Source organism: Lissotriton helveticus, chromosome 7 (genome assembly GCF_964261635.1).
Source record: "Lissotriton helveticus chromosome 7, aLisHel1.1, whole genome shotgun sequence".
NCBI classification, from domain to species: domain Eukaryota; kingdom Metazoa; phylum Chordata; class Amphibia; order Caudata; family Salamandridae; genus Lissotriton; species Lissotriton helveticus.
The window spans coordinates 1,295,584,263-1,295,605,640 of record NC_136068.1 but is presented as its reverse complement, the minus strand read 5'-3'; the positions used below and the strand labels follow the sequence as shown (position 1 = coordinate 1,295,605,640).

At 45.7% G+C, this 21,378-nt stretch overlaps 1 protein-coding gene across 2 annotated transcripts in view; it reads left to right on the top strand.

Annotated features, from left to right (window-relative positions):
• UNC13D (unc-13 homolog D) overlaps positions 1–21,378 on the top strand; it is an 880,699-nt gene that overhangs the window by 61,525 nt on the left and 797,796 nt on the right. Inside the window, exon 1 of one of the 2 annotated variants that reach the window (XM_078654552.1) lies at positions 5,359–5,416. The exons of the other annotated variant lie outside the window; for it this stretch is intronic. The gene's annotated coding sequence lies outside the window, so the exon portion shown is untranslated. Of the gene's footprint in view, positions 1–5,358; positions 5,417–21,378 lie in introns of those variants that run through there. 2 annotated transcript variants of the gene reach the window in all.

Sequence of the window (21,378 nt, the reverse complement as noted above, 5' to 3'; positions counted from 1 at the left end):
TAGGGTCAGGAATAGGGGGATCGAATCAGAACCTATAGAAATACACGACACAACCTTACTTAACATCTATGTTTTGGACTTGGCGAGGGTGATCAAAACACGCGGGATGAGTCTAACATCTTATGCCGACGACACTCATCTGGTGTTAGCAGTTCACAATGATGGGGAAGCAGTTGAGTCAAGATTCCAGGAGGGAATGCTAGCCATCAGCTCCTGGATGACGAGCAACTGCTTAAAACTAAATTCCAACAAGACAGAGGTAATGACCTTCAGCAACCTCACTCCAGGGTGGTCCCCTACCTGGTGGCCCAATGAGCTGGGTCCACCGCCAGAACCCATCCCCAAGGTCAGAAATCTAAGGGGTCCTGTTCGATGATAAACTCTCGTTCACCCACCACGCCAATGCGGTAGTCTCCTCCTCCTTCTATATCCTAAAAAAGATAAAGAAATGATTACCATATCGCCCAGCCTCCGCCGGCAAAACTTTGATAACCACATTAATCTTTTCTAAAACAGACTATTGCAATGCACTCCTGCTTAATGCCCAAGAAAAAGTCCTCAGCAAGCTTCAGTTGGTTCAAAACTCGGCAGCCAGAATTCTACTCGGCATCCCCAAGTTCAAGCACATCACACCTGCCATTCGCCAACTCCACTGGCTGCCTTTCAGAAGCCGGACCAAATTTAAAGCATTATGCATTGCCTACAAAGCAATCAATAACCCTGGACCACAGTTTCTAAAATAGGCTTTTTGTCTATACACACCCAACAGACCACTACGCTCCTCCACAGCATATCTACTACCTGTCCAACGTACCAAGAAAGCTTCATGGGGAGACCGGCGCTTCCTAATCACCACGGCCAGACTTTGGAACTCCCTCCCCCTCTTCATTAGAACCATTCCCACACTCATGGCATTCAGGAAACAATTAAAAACCTGGCTTTTCAACCAGTAATCCCCTGTGCAGCGATTACCTTTCTGTGTTTAAGTCCACAAGCGCCGAGACACCCTAGGGTATTTGCGCGCTATACAAGTTGCCTAAACATAAACATAATCTTCCCTTTCGGTAACTATGCTTTGAGCATTTCATTCTACTGAGCTTTTTACTGACTGTGCCATTACCAGTTTTGACCCAACCTCAAAGAGGTAGTCCAGCTTGAGCTGCCAGCCTAAGTCCACTGTGAGTTGGCACACAAAAAATGCCACACATGGTTTAACCTCATTGGGCATCATCAGTAAGGACCAGCTGCGTTCCTTATCACACATTGAGCTACACAACTCAACTCTGGGTATACTTATGGTACTTGGAGCCTCATTCTGGCCGGCCTGGTAAAATGGTGTAGGAATGACTAAAAGAAAATATTGAATGCTTGGATTATTCTCTGCCACTGGTAAATACGCTGGGTCACATTCCACAGTTTTTCCCCAACTGCGGCACTCCAGAAACGACAAGTGGCTGAGATTCCATTCCATTCCATTGCCTATATGTTTTGTTCATTGCAAAGTACATGATGGTAACAAGTATTCCAAAATGTGGGTGGCATGCTCCCAGTGCCAAAGCAATCAGGTTGCACCTCACTGAAGGGGGAAACAACCATTACAACGCAACTTTTACAACGCACTACCATTACAACAAAACTTTTACAACGCAAAAACCATTACAACGCATGTATTTACAACGCATGTTTTTACAACGCAGGTACCTTTACAACGCATACCATTACAACGTAAGTATTGGTAAGTATATAATTATATTTTACATTTTATATGTTTGGGTTTTTTTAAGGGGCATTTTTAGGGTTCAGGGTCAGTTTTCAGTTTTTGGGTAAAGGGGCATTTTTAGGGTTCAGGGTCAGTTTTCAGTTTTTGGGTAAAGGGGTATTTTTAGGGTTCAGGGTCAGTTTTCAGTTTTTGGGTAAAGGGGTATTTTTAGGGTTCAGGGTCAGTTTTCAGTTTTTGGGTAAAGGGGTATTTTTAGGGTTCAGGGTCAGTTTTCAGTTTTTGGGTAAAGGGGTATTTTTAGGGTTCAGGGTCAGTTTTCAGTTTTTGGGTAAAGGGGCATTTTTAGGGTTCAGGGTCAGTTTTGGGTTTTTGGGGTACAGGGGTATTTTTAGGGTTCAGGGTCAGTTTTGGGTTTTTGGGTAAAGGGGTATTTTTAGGGTTCAGGGTCAGTTTTCAGTTTTTGGGTAAAGGGGTATTTTTAGGGTTCAGGGTCAGTTTGGGTTTTTTGGGTAAAGGGGTATTTTTAGGGTTCAGGGTCAGTTTTGGGTTTTTGGGGTACAGGGGTATTTTTAGGGTTCAGGGTCAGTTTGGGGTTTTTGGGTAAAGGGGTATTTTTAGGGTTCAGGGTCAGTTTTGGGTTTTTGGGGTACAGGGGTATTTTTAGGGTTCAGGGTCAGTTTTGGGTTTTTGGGGTACAGGGGTATTTTTAGGGTTCAGGGTCAGTTTTGGGTTTTTCGGGTACAGGGGTATAAGGTAAAAATAAAATAAAATTAAATTTAAATTAAATCAATTAAATTAAATTAAATTAAATTAAATTATATTATTTTCAATTATTTTAAATTAAAAAAAAATAATATATATACTTACCAATACTTACGTTGTAATGGTATGCGTTGTAAAGGTACCTGCGTTGTAAAAACATGCGTTGTAAATACATGCGTTGTAAAAGTTTTTGCATTGTAAAAAATTTGTTGTAATGGCATGCGTTGTAAAAGTATGAGTTGTAACGTCATACATCCCACTGAAGGACCCAGGCAGACTAGTCTGGGGTGGCTTGTGTGGCTTGGAATGACAGTTAGGCCAACAGTGTTTATATTGGAGCTCAACCAAGACTGATTTGCATGTGGCTGGTCTAAAGTAGGATAGTTGGGGCGTAGCTGGCCAGGGCCAAAATGGCTGCCGAAATTGCATGCTCCCGACAGGGCTCCAGTTTCTGGCATTATTCACCATCTTAAAGACACCGAAGGACAGCCGCGACCCTCGGGAGACTTCGCTGGAGGTGGTGGGTGGACCTGGTGCGAGTTTGGTGCCTGGTAGAGCATTGGAGAAGTCTGTCATCAGGAGCCTATCATGGGAAGATGGCCAACGCACCAGGAGACAAAGTGGTTGGCAGTGAGCAGCGGCAGAACTCTGTGTCCCCCAGAGTCCACAGGGAGTGGGAGGGGACAAGAAGCGCTACCAAGCACCGCAGCTTCATGGGGCTACGATCAGATGAGCTTGCACTGATGGTAGATGTGAGGGGCCGGAGATGAGCCAGTGGAGTGCGGAGTGCAGCGGCTTCCAGAGTTGGTGGGGACAGGCCCCCATGACATCAGGGACTCTGGAAACCCCCATAAGGGACCTCTATGGCACTGGCCCCATCTATGGCCTCCTGTATTGACCTTAAACCTGCCCGAATGCAGTGGGTTCTTGCTGAAAAACGACTTGGATCTTCCAAACCTTTCATAAAGAGGTCCTACTAGACAGGCAGAGGCTGTTACTCTTCCCTGATCTACATCCGGTTAGGTTAACAAGAAAGAGGGAAATGCTGGGGATCAAATGTGAACTGGAAAAGAACAGCCTCAAGCCGTCGATCTAACTCAGCAAGGGCACTCCTACATCAACTGAATCCATGAAATAGGTGAACCGCTCCACGGTGGGCATTTTGAAGATACTAATCGGGCAGCGAGTGGTAGATGCGTGATCAATGGCCTCATTGGTGTGGTGAGTGGGTATGTACTGTGAACTCCCGGCTCTCAGAATTACAAGACTGTGGGGCAACAGCAGATGGAGTCTTGCAATAGCTGCAATATGGGACAGAATTTATTTCCAATATGACTGTATATGCCTGACCTCAACATCAGGGGTAGCAAGCGCTATATAATTCCTAACTCTTCCCTCTTCCATCCCTCCACTATCTTTCTCAATTCAAATAACAGACTAACATATCCCCCGCCAAAATTACTTTCATATTTCACTATACTAATTCATCACTAATCCTTTTGGGTTCCAGAGAAGTGTGCTACTACTCGCCCAAAAAGCGCTTCAAGGCCTTCTCAGGGGTAGTAAGTGCAATATAAATGCAATTGCAATACAACACAACGTGGGCTAGGGTGCCTGTCTCTCCACAACCCTTTCCATGTGCATCTGGTGCTCCAAACATCATCACGTACCACCTGGCTATGATGTTGGAAGCATTCTCTTCATTTGGGTGCCGGTGCGCAACCTTAGTCCTCTTCTGAAATTTCAATATTGAGAACTGAGCACATAATTATGTTTATGCGAGGGCAGGGGAAGACATGTTTTAGGTGCCCATTTATGTAACAAATTTAAATTTTATTACACATGTGTATTGTGGTTTCCAATTAGAGGGAAATGTAGTCACACCTGTCCTTCTGGAAACAAGGTTCCTGTGTTCTGAAAAAGCGTTGGAGTGAGAAGGTCTGGGTCTGCAATTGGATATTTAGGACGGAGCCATAGGAGATATCCTAATAGGTTGGGAAAAGACTAATATTAATAAAAGTTCCCTGTTTGGATCATTGTTCCGGTTTAATGCGGTGCCGTGCTGCCACATAGACATGGGTTCAGTGTTGGAGACACCTAAGCTGATGTATCTCGGAACAGAGTAGCTTGTGCCACCACAGGATTTGTATCACCCCATGAAATGGAAAGAGCTTCTTTAGAATCTGTGTCAGCATGGGGTTCAGAAACCAGCACGGGAGCATCGGAGCTGCGCATAAGATGCAGTTACGACCCCGAGGGGTGGGGGATTCTTTAAGCAAGATGGCCCTGCCCCTTCTAGCGTCTTGGAAGCGTGGGACCTTCGGGGGGGGGGGGGAGGCGGGAGGTGACTAATGTTATCAGAGTATGCAAGAGCAATTGTGGAATTTAGGCAGGAGAAAATGTGGGACTTGCCCATTTGGAGGTCCAGTGGCTTCGATCATTATTCCTCCCTTTGAAAAAATTCAGAAAGTATTTTGCAGAAGAAAAAAAATCTGTAGGGCTCACCGAGTGTTTCTAGCCCTCATCCGCCCTCTCAACATTTAATAGATGTTTCCTATTTTTTAATCTCCTGTCGAATAAGTTTGGAGAGGAATATTGTAAAGTTACTGCGTTGTGTGCGCCAGGGAACGGTGGTTGTGCGCGCTGGGCGTGCGGTACAATAGGTCATAGTACCCAGCGCAGGGCGCCGCAAGCTGCACACGGGGCCGCATGTGCGCACCTTCCACCCGCCAGGCCGGGCACAGGGTGTGGCGCGGTGTCTTCCTTTGCCTCTGCGGTTTATCTTCCAGTGAAGCACCGCACCTAGTGCAGGTTTTGCATACTCCCCGCCTCCGCCTCCCACGGGCAGCGGCTGGGAGCAATACAAATACACAAAGGGGAAGTGTGTCCAGTGAGGAGGAACGCAGAGTGCGGTCTGCGAGCAGCGCAACAACGGTGAGCGGAGAGGGGGCAGCGCCGGCCGGAGGGCCCGGGACACGGGTAGGTGCCTCGGCGCGCAGGGCCCGCCGCACGCTGGAGGGGGGAGCGGAGCTGCCTGTACTCCCGCCCAGTCCGGGGCTCAGGCGCCGGGCATAGGGGCGGGTGGTAGATTCTGTGTGCTCTGAGGTCGGAGGCGAGAAGTAGGGAGGCCAGACCAAGTCAACGAGTGGGACGCCAGGGGCAGGCTGCAATGGGAGCAGATAGAGGGTGTGTGGTATGTCAACGGGGAGGACTGCGGCTTGCAATCTAGTGGTCGGAGCTGGCCTGGGGAGGGACCCGGAGGTAGAGTCCCCACATGACCCCCAAAGCCTTGCGGCGCGATGTCTCCATTCCTAGGGGCAGATTTACAAGCCCCTTGCGCCGCTTTTGCGTCACTTTTCCCATGTTAAAAGTGGCGCAAGGGACTTGTAAATATGCCCCCTAGCATTTAAATAAACCACTGCAGTCTGGGACTTTTGGTCTTGGTCAAATGTAATCTAAATGAAATCAAATGTAATCGAATCAATTGGATTAGGGGACCTGAAAACAACAATTTGCATGACTGGGCAAGCTGTGTCAGGGTATACGTGGGTGGCACCAATACACCTCTCTGCAGTGAGCAGCCAGCGAGCGCACACCTGAAGCTCAGTAGGAGCAGGGCAGGTAAGTACCTTACTGAACCGAGAACACACACGTGGGGTATAGGTAAGGTGACTGACGAATCGTCGAGACACCTGCGAGGAAGGGAAGTAAGGGCAAGCCGATTAGACCAGGGCAGGTATGTGATACCTAACGAACCATGGGGCAATAGACACCAGGGTGAGTGGATGGCCTAGGGCAGGTACGTGGGACCAGGGCAGGTACGTGGGACCAGGGCAGATAGGGAGGCCAGGGTAAGAGAGGTGAGGTCAGGCATGTAAACTAATCTACAGGGGAAGCTGTGCGAGAGAAGTGGGACCAGGGGAAAATGTTCGTGGAACAATCACCAAAATGCAGTTGATCCCTTCCTGGCTATCCTGTCCTGGCAGGAATGTGTTGCTTCTTCTGAAGGTTGTACCCCCTTAGAGTCCCCCTCCTGACAGCTGCAGCCTTTATTCACCAGTCGATGGTGCTCCCACCGATGAGAAGACATCTATATTATGTAGGTAGAAGGGCATTGGTTCGAAAACTGAAAAATGCCTCATTTCGTATGTGGTGAATTCTAGGACCCGCCTGATCGCTCGCTACAACCTTCTGGTCACAGGGAGCTGTAGGGGAAAGTGGGCCATTGAGCAGCCTCGGTAGAGAAAGCCCGACTCCTCTCAGTGCTGTGCAGAGGCGAGACGGTTCAGAATAGGTGGATCTGGCAGTCAGCTGGACTCTCAAGAGTGGCTCAGTTTAAATATTAATAAAATCACCTGACTGAGCGAGCAGCACCTTGTCTGCTTCGGGGCAGGAAATCAACTAGAAGGTGAACAGTACTACAGAAAGGTAGGCACCATGGCTCCACCTGGTAGGTAAATGCATTTTTGTTGACAGTTAAAGGGGTTTCTGCACTAATCCAAAGACTTTAACTTTCACCCAGGTGAAACGGTGACTAGGCACCGCCTAGATTGCTTCATGGACAGGTGATGAATGAAGTAGTGTTTTGACGCTTTTGTACTGACTCCAATGTAGGCTGAGATGGAGTCCTCAAAGTGTGACAATGAATGGACGGTAAGCAAGGAACAGATCTGATTTGGTGAAGTGAGGTGGCCCTGGACTAAGAATCTAGAGGCATATTTACAAGGAGCTTGCACCGCCGCTGCATCACTTTTGCAGACACAGCGGTGGCGCAGAGTGCAGACCCAGATCTACGCGGCGACGCAAATCTACTTCACGTGGCTTTTCATGGCCTCGTAGATCTAGAGTACGGCAACGCAGCGCAAGTCACTGCATCGCCTAAATCTGCATCAAGGAGGCATTCAATGGGTGTTGCTTGGGTGTTCGCACACCGCACCTATGGAATTTTACGCAGACCCAGATTTACAAAGACTTGTAAACCTGGGAATGCGTCAAAACCTTACACCTTCCCTTAGCAGGCATAACGAGGAGAAATACCTTTATTTCTCCTCGTTTTTTTCTCATTCTGCAGCACATTGATTGTTTTTGTGCAGGAAGGTGCCCCTTCCTGCACAAAAATAATCATTCTTAAAATGCAGACACCATGGTGCAAGGGTGACTGCATTGGCACTAGGCAGTCAATTATGTGCCAGCGCAAAGGAAAGGACAGAGGTGCGTCATGTTGCCCTAAATATGACGCATCCCTGCACTTTCCTTATGGTGCAACGCAGCAAGCTGGCTTACGGTGCTGTGTTGCGTCTGTTTCTAGTAAATATGCCCCCTAGTTCTTGCCTTTGTTTACCTGGGGTCAGCTCTCTGACACACAGACTGTTCTAGGTCTTCAGAGAAGTCAACATTATATTGTGATGAGAGGTTAGCAGAGTGGATATATGGTGGGTGTTTTCTGGGTAGGGCGGGTGGAATGTACTGAAGTACTTGATCAGAATAATAATGAGATAAAGGAGATCTTCTAGGAACAGAGGCAGCGTCCTGAGGACTCCAGAAGTGAGGTAGGGAATTGAGGAAGTTGGTGCAGAGCCAACTATGGTGACAGCACACTGTTGGCAACAGCCTTTAATTAATGAAGCAGGAGTGGGCAATCACATTGACACATACAGCCGGCAAACCAATCAAGCATAGAAGCAGAGTTATCTTCTATCCGCAACAGAATATATATATATATATATATATATATATATATATTTTTCCAAAGCAATTTGAAATGAAACACCGCACTCTTCTAGGTTTTGATGAAGCTTATTTAATCCATCAAGGAAACGACTTCCTCACCTACGCGTTTCAAACAGATTACTGTTCTTGCTCACGGTAGTTACTACCGTGAGCAAGAACAGTAATCTGTTTGAAACGCGTAGGTGAGGAAGTCGTTTCCTTGATGGATTAAATAAGCTTAATCAAAACCTAGAAGAGTGCGGTGTTTCATTTCAAATTGCTTTGGAAAATTGTAACGAGTCTTGTCCTTGACTCGGCACCGGCACCAGCTGAATGGTCGCTCCTCCTCCAGAAGGGACATTTGCTTGAATATATATATATATATATATATATATATATATATATATATACATACACACACACACACACACACACACACATCCACACACACACACTCTCTCTCTCTCTCTCTCTCTCTCTCACCTAAGATCCCATTACTTGTTAGACATGAGGGCTGATAATCGAAAAAACAGGTGTAAGAGCTCATATGTTGAGTAGTTCTTCTTTTTCAATATGCATTGCTGTGAGTATATGCGTGTTTGTGCTCACATCAATAAAGAAGGGAGTATTTCGAATATATTTGTAAATTAATCCACCTGCTCTGGCCACTCCCCACTCCTCTCCCATCCTGCATTGTTATGGTGGGCGAGAGGGTTTAGTATTTAACTGACAGGGGAAAACTTGGTCAGCAGACGCCATGAGAGTCAAAGTAGATGCAATGCCCCCATGACTCTCCAGCAGCACTCTGGGACTGCATACCTTTGCTTCGCCCACTCGGGAAACCTCAGAGACAGTGGTCATTAGTAACAATAGTGTTTGCCAGAAATATCATGACCAAATTATCATTTATAAAGGACACATTCACTGAGAAACATGACAACACCTTGCTAACATTAATCGCAGAATTGACAGTATATACATTAACTCCGAGAAAGAAAGTAATTCCCCTGAAACAGACAGAAATAAAGGGTTGAGTAGGACAGAGCTTGCTGAAGGTCGGGGTACGAGGTAGCAGCAAGTCAAAGCTGAGCGCCCTCTGTGGCTTTGGGTTCTTAAAACCTCTTAGGTGCTGCCATGAACTCCAGAAGACTTTTGTGTGAATTGACAGTGCTTGACAACACACCGGAAGCTGCGCGAGCACGTGCCGACCAGGCAGATCAGGCTGGTGGTGTGGTGCAGAAGAAAGATGCGACGTTATTTTGGGAGCTTCACACACTCCTGTCAACCTCTTGCCTAAAAAATGCAGGTGAAGTCAGGCATTTCAGAGAGTGATGTGTGTTCCCTTTAAGGTCGACGGAGGATAGACACTTTTTTGAATGGTGATATTGACTTGAATAGCAGGCAACTCTAGTGAAGTCTTTGGAAACATTTTGTTTGTTAGGCGGTGAAAAAACCTTGGCACAGGTCAGATGCGGGTGAGTTGACAAGTCTGCCAATGTGTGCACGTCTTCTCATTCTGGGAGCACTTTTTCATGGGCTGCCGAGTCGCAGAGAAGTGACTCCTTACTCCCATCTAGGAGCCCTCTGCACTTATTAAGAAATTGTCCCTGATGCTCAAATGTAAGGCGCTCCTCTCGAGGCATGCCACTCCATTTTGCAGCCCATCCAAGTCTGCTAATCAGCATCTTTTGTGAGTGGGAAGACAAGATATTCCAGACATAAGACAATATCGGTGATGTGCAATCTAAATAACTGTAGTACAAGCAGTTTGGGCACACATCTGGGCATACTATAGTACAAAAATCGACTAAACGATGCACTACTCACAAACGTTTGTGCACACGTCTGTGTAACTATGGTATGCTAAAAACAAGCAACGGAGAGTGAAAGGGGAGGGGGGGCGGGAACGGGCACACGGGGAGGGGGGCAGAACGGACACACGGGGAGGGGGGCGGAACAGACACACGGACAGCGGGGGGGGGGCGGGAAGGCAAGAATTAAGAAATTGTCCCTGATGCTCAAATGTAAGGCGCTCCTCTCGAGGCATGCCACTCCATTTTGCAGCCCATCCAAGTCTGCTAATCAGCATCTTTTGTGAGTGGGAAGACAAGATATTCCAGACATAAGACATTATCGGTGATGTGCAATCTAAATAACTGTAGTACAAGCAGTTTGGGCACACATCTGGGCATACTATAGTACAAAAATCGACTAATCGATGCACTACTCACAAACGTTTGTGCACACGTCTAACTATGGTATGCTAAAAACAAGCAACGGAGAGTGAAAGGGGAGGGGGGCGGGAACGGGCACACGGGGAGGGGGGCGGAACGGACACACGGGGAGGGGGGCGGAACAGACACACGGACAGCGGGAGGAGGGGGCGGGAAGGCAAGATTTAAAAACAAGCACTCACCTGGGCTTCCTCCGGCGGCCGTGGTCGGCATGGAATGACAAAAACAAACCCAAAAAAAAAAAAAAAAAAGAAACTCCACCCACCGCCGCGATGACGACATCGCAGAGGCGGAGAGGGAAAAAATCGCAGGAATGCCCCCGAATCTGGTCCGGCCTTGACGGACAGATCCGGCTTCCAATGTCTAGCCTCCATTTATGGAGCTAGCCAATGGGAGCCGGGGGACGTTCCTAGAGCCAATATTGTAAACAATAGATTTCGCCTGTGCGAACTGCTTGCGCAGATCACCAGGTCGAAACCTAAAAAGGGCTAATTTCAGATGGGCCCACAAATTAGAATAATCCCAAATGGGGAAAAAGTGGAAGGGGTGAATTTCAGACTTGACAAGGAAATGACGGATCTCAGGTGGGCAGGACGCATAAGGGGCTGAACCCCAGTGGGGAGGCTTAAGAGGCCCAAATCCCAGTGACAATGCAGCAGGAGCCCACAGATGGGAAGAATCCCAGATACGAAGCAGATAGAATGACGCCCGCCTGCGAGATAGAAAGGCAGGATTAAACCTCACACAGAAGTAGATGGATTGAACCCCAGACAGAAAGTAGATTGGATGAAACACAGAAATCCTAGACAGGAAATTGATAGAATAGTTCCCAAACTAAAGTTAACATTCCTATCTAGGTTACCAAGGATACAACATTCCAGTAGCCCCGCTTCTTCTAGGCTAGATTTACACAACATAAAAATATCACAGGCATACCTATCAGAAAACAGACTCCTGTCTAAGCACATTCTGACTGTTAATCTTTCCTTTCTTTGACCCTGTACACTGCCCCCCTACATTTTGCCTGGTTTAGTTCTACAGACATACCACAAAACCATCCATAGGTACAACTTCATAATACATGCTGGTGCTTATTACCGTGTTGCCCATCAGTGAAACTAATTTGACTAAGCTACAAAATCACAGTGGTCAGTAAACGGAGAGCCCAGAACTTGGGCATGGCAGCCTGGGGTCATCCGGGAAGCGAAGTCAGGCGAGAAATGGTATAACCAGTCATACAGGAAGCAGAGAGGAGCACGGGGGGGCGATCAGTCGGGCTGGAGTTTAACAGTAGCGTCAGTGCTTTAAAGGGGGCGTGGCAAACAATGTTGCACATCTGAGTGCTTCTTATGTGACAACTGTGCCTTGATCCGTGTCTATGGTGCAGAAACTATAATCGCTCTGCACTCCACGCCTCAAGATAATGTCCCACTGATGTATCGTTTACTTCAGTTGTTACAAAAGCCCATTCACAGCACTCTAAAATTGTTCCACGCAGTGCTTTGCGAGCTTACATCTGGAGATGCTTTGTACAGCACTCTGAAACTGCTTAATGATGTGCGTGCTGCTCTTGCTATTAGACCTCCGCTGGGTCAGACTAAAACAACTATTATTTCCGATTATGCTAATGTTATCCCGCTCACTGACTCAGGTCAATGGCTTCTCCTTCTGTTATTACAGTGGTGTCCACATGCTCTGTAACTATCACCGCACACTTCGATGCCCTTGTTATTTCACAGACACACTCAATCTGGTGGTGGAGTCTGTGCTATAGAAAACATACATATAAATAAAACGTGTGGTGTAGAATGGGTTTGCGCTACAGAAAACAATATAAATAGATTAGCCAGACACACTCCTGTTACGCCAGCTGGACCTGCCCCGCCCCCTCCCCCTCTATGTTAAATATACGGATTCTAAGCGCTGCACAGAGGCGCTGAAGTAAATACACGCAAGCTGTGTGTGAGGGGGGGTATCAGATTTGTTTTTTTTAACGAAAACGTAATTTACTGGTATTGTAATGACAGAAAGCTAGCAAGGGTGGACAAGACATGTTGCTGACATCAAATGTATTTCCCACGTCGTTAACAAAAGAGGGCACGAGGCGACGAGCAAGTTTCACAGCCTCGGCGCCGCCTGCCTCCCTTATCGCTCTTTCCCCCGCTGTGTCTGCTGGAGAAAGTGTCAAAAAGGCGACAACAAAGGAACCCTTCCCTAAAAACAGGATTCCATCAACTCGAGCCCACTGGGGAAATTCCCGGCGAGAAAAAACGGGCAGTCGGGGCCTGGGGAGGGGCTTCAATGAGCGGAAGCAGTTGCTTCTAACGTCGAGTCATTAGACACACGGACAGCGGGAGGAGGGGGCGGGAAGGCAAGATTTAAAAACAAGCACTCACCTGGGCTTCCTCCGGCGGCCGTGGTCGGCATGGAATGACAAAAACAAACCCTAAAAAAAAAAAAAAACTCCGCCCACCGCCGCGATGACGACATCGCAGAGGCGGAGAGGGGAAAAATCGCGGGAACGCCCCCGAATCTGGTCCGGCCTTGATGGACAGATCCGGCTTCCAATGGCTAGCCTCCATTTTTGGAGCTAGCCAATGGGAGCCGGGGGACGTTCCTAGAGCCAATATTGTAAACAATAGATTTCGCCTGCGCGAACTGCTTGCGCAGATCGCCAGGTCGAAACCTAAAAACACTACATGCAGCAGGAGGACAAACCATCCTCACATACATGCTGCAGCCAGAGCACAGGTAGCCTTGACTGTACACATTACAGGTATGGTATGTGCGGAAGCAGTACATGCCATCCCCACATGCATTGAACAGTTGCATAACAGGTGCAACTACACATCATATTTATCATGTGGGGCTATTTTTGTTGCATAAACTCAGTAATCTCTAAACCAATATTTAATTGATAAATCGTCATACCTGTGAATACTAACCCATCATTCCCAAAAATTTTGTAAGTTCTGCAAATTAGAGTTAAATATTAATCCTGTAGTCGTTTTATTATTTTGAAGAACATGTTGTACATTTTAATCAGGTCTTGCCGTGCAAGGTGATCCAAAACGGACTGCTAAGTTCATGGCACCCAGGCATTACTTTCTCTCTGATGGTCTCAGCCTGTATGCCTAGCAGCTTTCCAACTTTTTCCCCACTTTCACAAAAAGAATGACTCTAACGAAAGCTTTTTCTGTTTTCTTGCCATGCAGAACATTAACTTTGTCTCTGACCTGAATAACATCACTTATTATTTCTCTGTCATATGGGATTGGTTTGAATTTCTATTCCAAGATGGTTAGTTCTTTTTCCAGCTGTACTTGCTCCAATCTACTTTTTTATTAACCGCATGCGTGCGGGCGGAATTACGCTCGTACGCGGAGATTTTTAAAAGCGCATGTTACGTGACGAGCTGGGCTCGTCATCAGCGTAGCAGGAGGATACCTCATGACGAGCCCAGCTCGTCATCAGCGTGGAAGGGGTTATACTAGGACGATTTGGTTACCAGATTACATTTCATGGAATTTCTCATCAATTCACACTCCCCAGTTGCATCTTTCGGCGATCCTATACAACTTTCCAAAAACAATCCAATTCTGCCTCCAGAGTACCAACCACTCCAGACTCTGTCAGGAGCAAAAGATCCAATCTCCATTGCAAGTGTACTTCTGACAGAAGCTGTAAGGTTCGCAGGAGCGTAACTTGATATTTATAATAATGCATCAATCACATGTTCAGTATATTGTGACGTAGAAACAATTTACATAATTTATCTGGGGAAAATGTGGTAAGTCAAAGGTGACTCTTAAGAAATAATAAATATTATGTTAGTTATAAAGGTGGCAGCGGATTCCGGTGTTTACTCTACATTAGATTCAAAGTTCAATTAATGAACCCTTGTTTGAAAGACCAAACTGGATGCAAAAGTAATTTTTGATAGTTCACTTTTCTTAAAATGTGTTCTAAAATTGAAGCAATCAGAAAATTGTGTTTTTCATTTTGAATAGCGCAACCAATTGAACTTGTAAATAGGAAAGTGGCTTGAAAGAGAGGTTTGGATATGCATAATGATAATGTGAATAATTGGTTAGTTACCTTCTGTTACAGAAATCGTTTGTAGAATAGTCACATTTTAGGGCAGATCTTGTAGACAAGAGTGGAATAAAGCCTTATAATCCACAATCCACATTTTGTAAAGCGCTCTCTAGGCGCTGGGGGCCATCGGGAAGATTAAGCAAGCTATTGCCCAGAGTCACATGGTGCTGGGCTAATCTGCCGCCGGTGCCGGGATCGAACCGTGATCCCCAGATTCCAGAGTCAGTCGCCCTAGCCGCGGCGCCACACCTCTTCCACTGTATTGGGCTATATCGGCCATTAAAGACCCACCTCAGCATTTTGGTGATGCTGAGGGACACTAACTAGTGAGCGTGACTTTAACGACCAGGATAGGCAACTGTGACAGGTACATAAAGCTCTGAGACCATACCACACCATGAGGGCTGAATGTCCTAATTTTAAAAAACTGCCTACTGGGAGACACAGGGTGTTTAAAAACATAAGCAGCTCTCATCACTCTCATCAACTGCACCAGTAATTTGTAAACATGAAGAGCCTGAAGCCGTAGTCAGCTCCTGATTACTGCCTTGGCGCTACCAATTTGGCAAGGCAGAGGGAGACATAGGAGCTGAGGAGACTACCTCCCCTCTTTCCGTTGCTCTTGTGGCATCTTGATCCATTGATGGAAGGAGGTGGAAGGCTTGCAGTTTTCTGTGGCATAATGCCTCTCTCCTGTTCATTTCCCTCTGCTATCCACATACGGCGGGGAGAAGGAGAGACTGTGGCTGTACATAAGGCCACTGTCATGCTCAAATAGTGCTTCTTTACTAGTACTTGTAGCCCGCTGCTGCTCCATTGTCTATAAGGAGCTGTTACCATTTAAGGTTTCTAATATTAGGTAAGACAATTTCTGGAGAGGTTTTAGAATTGAAAGATACTGACTTCTACAAGGAACTGATTAGGGATTTGGATGCACTGAAGTCCTTTGGAGAAGAGTGTATCTGATTGATTAGCTGAACTGGGAATTGCCTAGTCTGTAAGTTATTGGAAAAGCACGGTTCAAATGTACAGAAGATTTGCTGGATTTTAGACTTTGATTGGCTGACCAGAAGATTGTTAGTAGAACATGCTGGTCCATAATTAAGCTTAATAAACTGGATTTATCAGATTCAGATATGCACTGCAGCAACAACAAGCTGATAGAAGGAATACTTTAATAAATCTCATACATTGATGATAACTCGGGGTTACATTCCAGACCATTGTTTTTCGCCCACTGTGCTGCTCTAGACAGACAACATCAATATACAAATCACTCTTGGTATTACTCCAATAGGAACAATCCAAACCGAACTACCAAGCCAGATCTCATTCAGATAGGAACACAAGCAACCCCAGACCAGTTTTGGCCTCCTGGCGCCTTCATTAGTATGTTATAGGTAATGTCTTGTAGCCCATGTCTGAGAATGGCAATTGCACTTAGGGTATCTACTGTAAAAACAAGGCAATGGAAGGAATGCTTGCATTAATCTCAGCTCCTGCCGATCAGTTGGCGCCGCATTTTAGAACATCATTTTTTGCCCACTGTGCCACTCCAGACCGACCAGCAATATGCAATTCAGTCTTGGTCAGGCTCCATTTGGAACAGTATAGAGAACGTTCCCAGCTATAGACCAAATTAAATTTAGAGTGAGGTGCCTAGTGAGAGTGGGGCATCTCACAAAAAGGGATAGACTGGCATCACACACCACCAGGTGTCATGCTTCATCATCTTAGGGGAGAGGAGTTGGCCTAACGGCTAGGGCGCTCGACCTCGGACCTGGGGATCTGGGTTTGAGTCTTGGTAACGACGCCAAAACCTCCTGTGATTCTGGGCAAATCACTTAATCTCCCTGTGCCTAAAATGAAAGTGTGTCCTCATGTAACGTAACTGGAAAATATGTAAAGCGCTCTGATACCTGATTCGGCTTCTTTGGAGTGCCTCCGGACCATCAGCTCTCCTTTTAAAATAACTCCCCGATTATTAGCCTTCACGAAATAGAATACTTGAGTCAAACTATTTATGACACATCACGTTTTTTCCAGCCAACGAGTAACATTCCTTCGATCACCATGGTTGCAACTTTGTATATAGCGTGCACATGACACGTCACGCGGCCATTTCAAACCAATCACGTGCTTAGAGTATGCGTTACCAAGCACGCTGGTCACGCGGCCAACTTTTAACCAATCAAGCGCTCAGATTATGTATAATCAGGCACACCAGGCGAGTACTGCGGGACACAGGACATCATTAGGCATTAACCTTATGCGCCAGAGTCTCCCTATCGTTGGGACTTGGCTTACGCCCCTGACCAGGCATGCATACCAATCAGAGGAGCTCCTAGAAGGGCCCTCTTGCAGACAGAGGAAACTCGACGTCATTAACACGCGCGTATTTTGGCGGCAAGCTTTACATGATCAGCTGCGGCTCGTTAAATGATTTCACTGGCTTGGGGCGTACCTATAAAAAACTGCCCGCCCGCAGGATCCCTGCATCGTCGAGGAGGTGGAGAGTTGCACGCTGTAGGTGATCGGACAAGAAATGTCCCTCTTTTTAGTAAGTCTTGAAACTTTGCTCTTCTTCTTTTAACGACTCGATAGCAGACAATGGCAAACTAATTGTCTAGACACTTTTAGACCTGCATATTTTACACTTCGTCTTCTCTCTCTAGCATAGTGTGACCACGGGAACTTTCTGAAAACTCCCCCCTCCCATGGGGCAAGTCGTCCTTCTTGAAGGGTAAGACATATGACATGGAAGTCGGTCCAGTTTTCAGCTAAAACACTGATTTCTGGCGCTTTCTTCTTCTTTATTGTATTAAAAAACCACAATATCGATTTAGAATATGGATGAATGCATTCATGAATTCTCAGACCAAATTCTATTGTTTAAAATACTTTATATATATTTTTTTGTCATAGGTTAATGGACCCAGTCAGTGGAGAGTGATCAGTGATCACACCCACACAGTGGGACTGCCAACAATGTTTGGTAAGATTGGAGCCCCCTCTTTCTGGTCCTGACGAAAGCCATGTACCCATAGGGACAGCTGGCAGAAACATGTTGACCTTTTTCTAAAAAATAATTTCACAGTGGTGATGGGATGATTGGATCCTTATTCACCGCACTTTCTATTCTACCCCACACAGGCTCCCTTTTGAATAATAGATTTATGGGCGTACTGTGATGGCCTTTTAAATTTCACTTTTTGGGCCCCCACTCACTTAGAAGTGCATCCCTGTCTCCAGGTGCATGCCCGCCCTCCACCAAACGCGGTTTCTGGAGGGCGAGGACTGGCAGATGATGAAGCATGACACCTGGTGGTGTGTGATGCCAGTCTATCACTTTTTGTGGAATGCCCCACTCTCACTAGGCACCTCACTCTAAATGTAATTAGGTCTATAGCTGGGAACGGTCTCTATTGTGTTTACTATATTTGTCTGGAGGCTGACTGTCTCCCAGTACCCTACTGCCTCTTGTTCCCTCCTCGGGCTATCGTCTGGGAATTTTGTGGTTTCCATTTGGAACAGCACAGCCTGAACTTCCACGCCAGGTCCCCTGCAGACTAGAACAGAAGTAACCCTCAGAACATTTTCAACTTACTTAGGCCTCATAAGTGAGGGATAGCTTAGAACCTGTGGCACTGTGAGTACAGGATTATATTAACAACAACAAGGGGCCCCAATTAAGTCAGCAGGGGACCTCGGGGAACATACTTTGTTTAAGCAACAGTGGTCCCATGCATACAGGAAAAACATACAGCAATAAATATAGACAGAGTCAATCTATATTAGGAGCGGCATGTCCAGCCGGACAGAGGTCTTTCAAGTTTACTCAATAGACACTTATTCCAAACACAGAGAATACCTTCCACAATTCACCTAGTGTGGTACACAAGCCTGTGCCCGACACTAACAGATCCAATACAGAAGGTAGCTTTAGAGAAGCAAAGAAGGACTTTTTAAGGCGAACAAACGTTTTCTGTTTTAGAATCAGTTGTACAGAAATGTCAAAGAAGCACCATTACATTACATAGTAATCAAGTTTTGCATTAGGTGCTAGACAGGTCGACGGCGTTTCGGACCCCTTATTGAATCATGGGGACCATGATCAGGACATACAGTTAATGCCTTAACATTAATTAGCCTCTAGTTGCCAGGGAAGTCTACTAGAGCTCAGCCGAGGGGAATATTAAAATAATTACGATGTTGTCGCCCGGAATGGAGCGCACAAATCCGCGTTACATTAACGTATCCGACGGAGCCTAGGGAACCGGATTAGTCGGCTTGAGAGTCTTCTGCCTGGCGTGCTCCTGCCGTCCGAAACGCCGTCGACCTGTCTAGCACCTAATGCAAAACTTGATTACTATGTAATGTAATGGTGCTTCTTTGACATTTCTGTACAACTGATTCTAAAACAGAAAACGTTTGTTCGCCTTAAAAAGCCCTTCTTTGCTTCTCTAAAGCTACCTTCTGTATTGGATCTGTTAGTGTCGGGCACAGGCTTGTGTACCACACTAGGTGAATTGTGGAAGGCATTCTCTGTGTTTGGACTAAGTGTCTATTGAGTAAACTTGAAAGACCTCTGTCCGGCTGGACATGTCGCTCCTAATATAGATTGACTCTGTCTATATTTATTGCTGTATGTATTTCCTTTATGCATGGGACCACTGTTGCTTAAACACACTGTGAGTACAGGAGCCACATCTGGGGCATACCCATCGAGTTATGGCATCTGCTGCAACATCCATGCTCTTATTTATTTCAGCTCCTGCTAATTATTGGGACCCCCGGTGGAACCAGGCCCATCCAAACCAGCCTTGGTACTGCTCCAGTAGAACCAGTCCAGTTAAAGCGACCAGGCCGGATCACCTCTGAATGGCAACACAATCAACTCCAAACCCATTCTGGCCTCTTCATTGAGGTGTAGTTTGAGTCCTGTGTCAGATCTGGGCATGGTTGTCTCACTTAGGGTATCACACTAAGGAAAACAAAAAAGTGATGAGTGTAATGCTTGAATTAATCTGAGCCAATGGAAGTTACTCAGAGCCTCTTTCTTGTCCATTGTGATTAGCACTTTGAAATATGGAGTAGCTTACACTTGTATTCTGATGGAAATGGGAATTGGGCCCTGTAATATTTTTCAGGGCCATATTGGGGAACCAAAAGCAACCATGGCAAAAATTCTCAAATGAGTCGGCACTCTTTTTCTCCTCACACAATCTCTCTTTTTCCAACCAGCCATTCTACCTTTCTTCTCTCTTCTTCCTCTCTGACCACTTCCCCTCTACTTTCTTCACCCTCTTTTCGATCTTTGAAGCCTCCTGGGGCCTTCTGCAGTTAATCTTGTGTGAGCTGCTGAAAGTGGCCAGGAGCGACTCTCACTCTGGGCTTTCAAAACCTGCCTCCAACAGTCCAATCCACTGGGGAAATGCCTAGTGGGTAAAAGACTAGTCTTGCTATGGTCCTTTTAAGAGATCCACATTATGGATGTGCATTTCATTTACTGTGCCACTATTAGTGGATCAAACTGCATCAGATGGACGTTTCATCTTCTGAAGCACAAATTGTGGAGCATATTGTGTCAGGCATTTCGTCTACTGAGCTACAGACATGCAGGATGGAGGTAAGCCATTGTTTTGGTGCTGCCAGATCTTCCCAGATCTTTATGTAAAATGTTTCTTTTGCACTGCTGGGAGTGTTTTAAATGAATGGTAAAGAAGAATTTTGAGAAGGAGGATAAATCAAATTGTGAGTAAAGTAGTGATATTCTTGCATGTACATTTGAGGAGTACTATAGGTGTTAGTTTGGCAGTAGGCACTTGGTAACTGCAACCACTTTTTAGAAAGTTGGTGTCTTTCGGTTTAAAAAATACATGGATCAATTTAATTTTTGGGGATGCTGTGTAAATATTAGTCTGTATACCTCACAAGAGGTGGTACAGAACTTTTGATCAATACACTCCTTGAAATGGAAGTGGGTTTATGTTATATTAAAAATAACACACACACACATTTTTTAAAAAAACATGTACTAAGTTTCATGTAAAACTAAGAACCCCAGTTGTTGATTTTAATAAGTGAAAAGTATTGATACATGTTTTTAAAAAAAATGTTTAGGCCCTGATGAAGTCTCTATAAGGGATGAAACGCGTGACTGGGTCTGGTCAAGTGTGGTGGAATTGGATACTTAATTAAAAGAACTTTATGGAAAAAGACACCAACGTCTGAAAATTAATTGAAAAATGAGATATGGAATGTAATTGAAAACAAAAGAGTGTTTAAAGATACAAGCAATTCGAACTGGAAAGTTCAATGTGAACAAGGAAATTAGGTTGCCCTCCTAATATTGTGAAAGCATTTATCAAGGATTGAGTTTTGTGGGCAGTTCGAACTTCAGAAGTGGGCATAAGAGAACTATAAGATTGGGATATTTGACCTGTGCCGTTCAGAAACACCACTGCTGGATGTCTTTTTGAACTTGGACCATGTTAGGCAATAAATTTTTTTAGCTTGTCTCATTGTGTTGTAGTTGATTTTATAACGTGCTGGGAGTTCTTAAAGCACATTTGCCACTGGGTAGCATGTTACTCAGTGGGAGTGCTTTAATGGAAGAGCTTATGTCTGTTACATGGCCAATGTGAGTAGTGTTTTGAAGTCGTGCATGAGGACCAAGCTTTCGTTTCTGCATCTTGGCTTGTATTGAAATGAATTGAGAGAGAGAGAAAATCCTTAGGCCTATGAATCAAAAGTGTATGACCGACAAAGAGAATGACTGCAGTTGAGAATTGTAAATGAATACCCGGAAATGTTATTCCTGCACACAACCACCCCCTTCATATACTTCTTGGA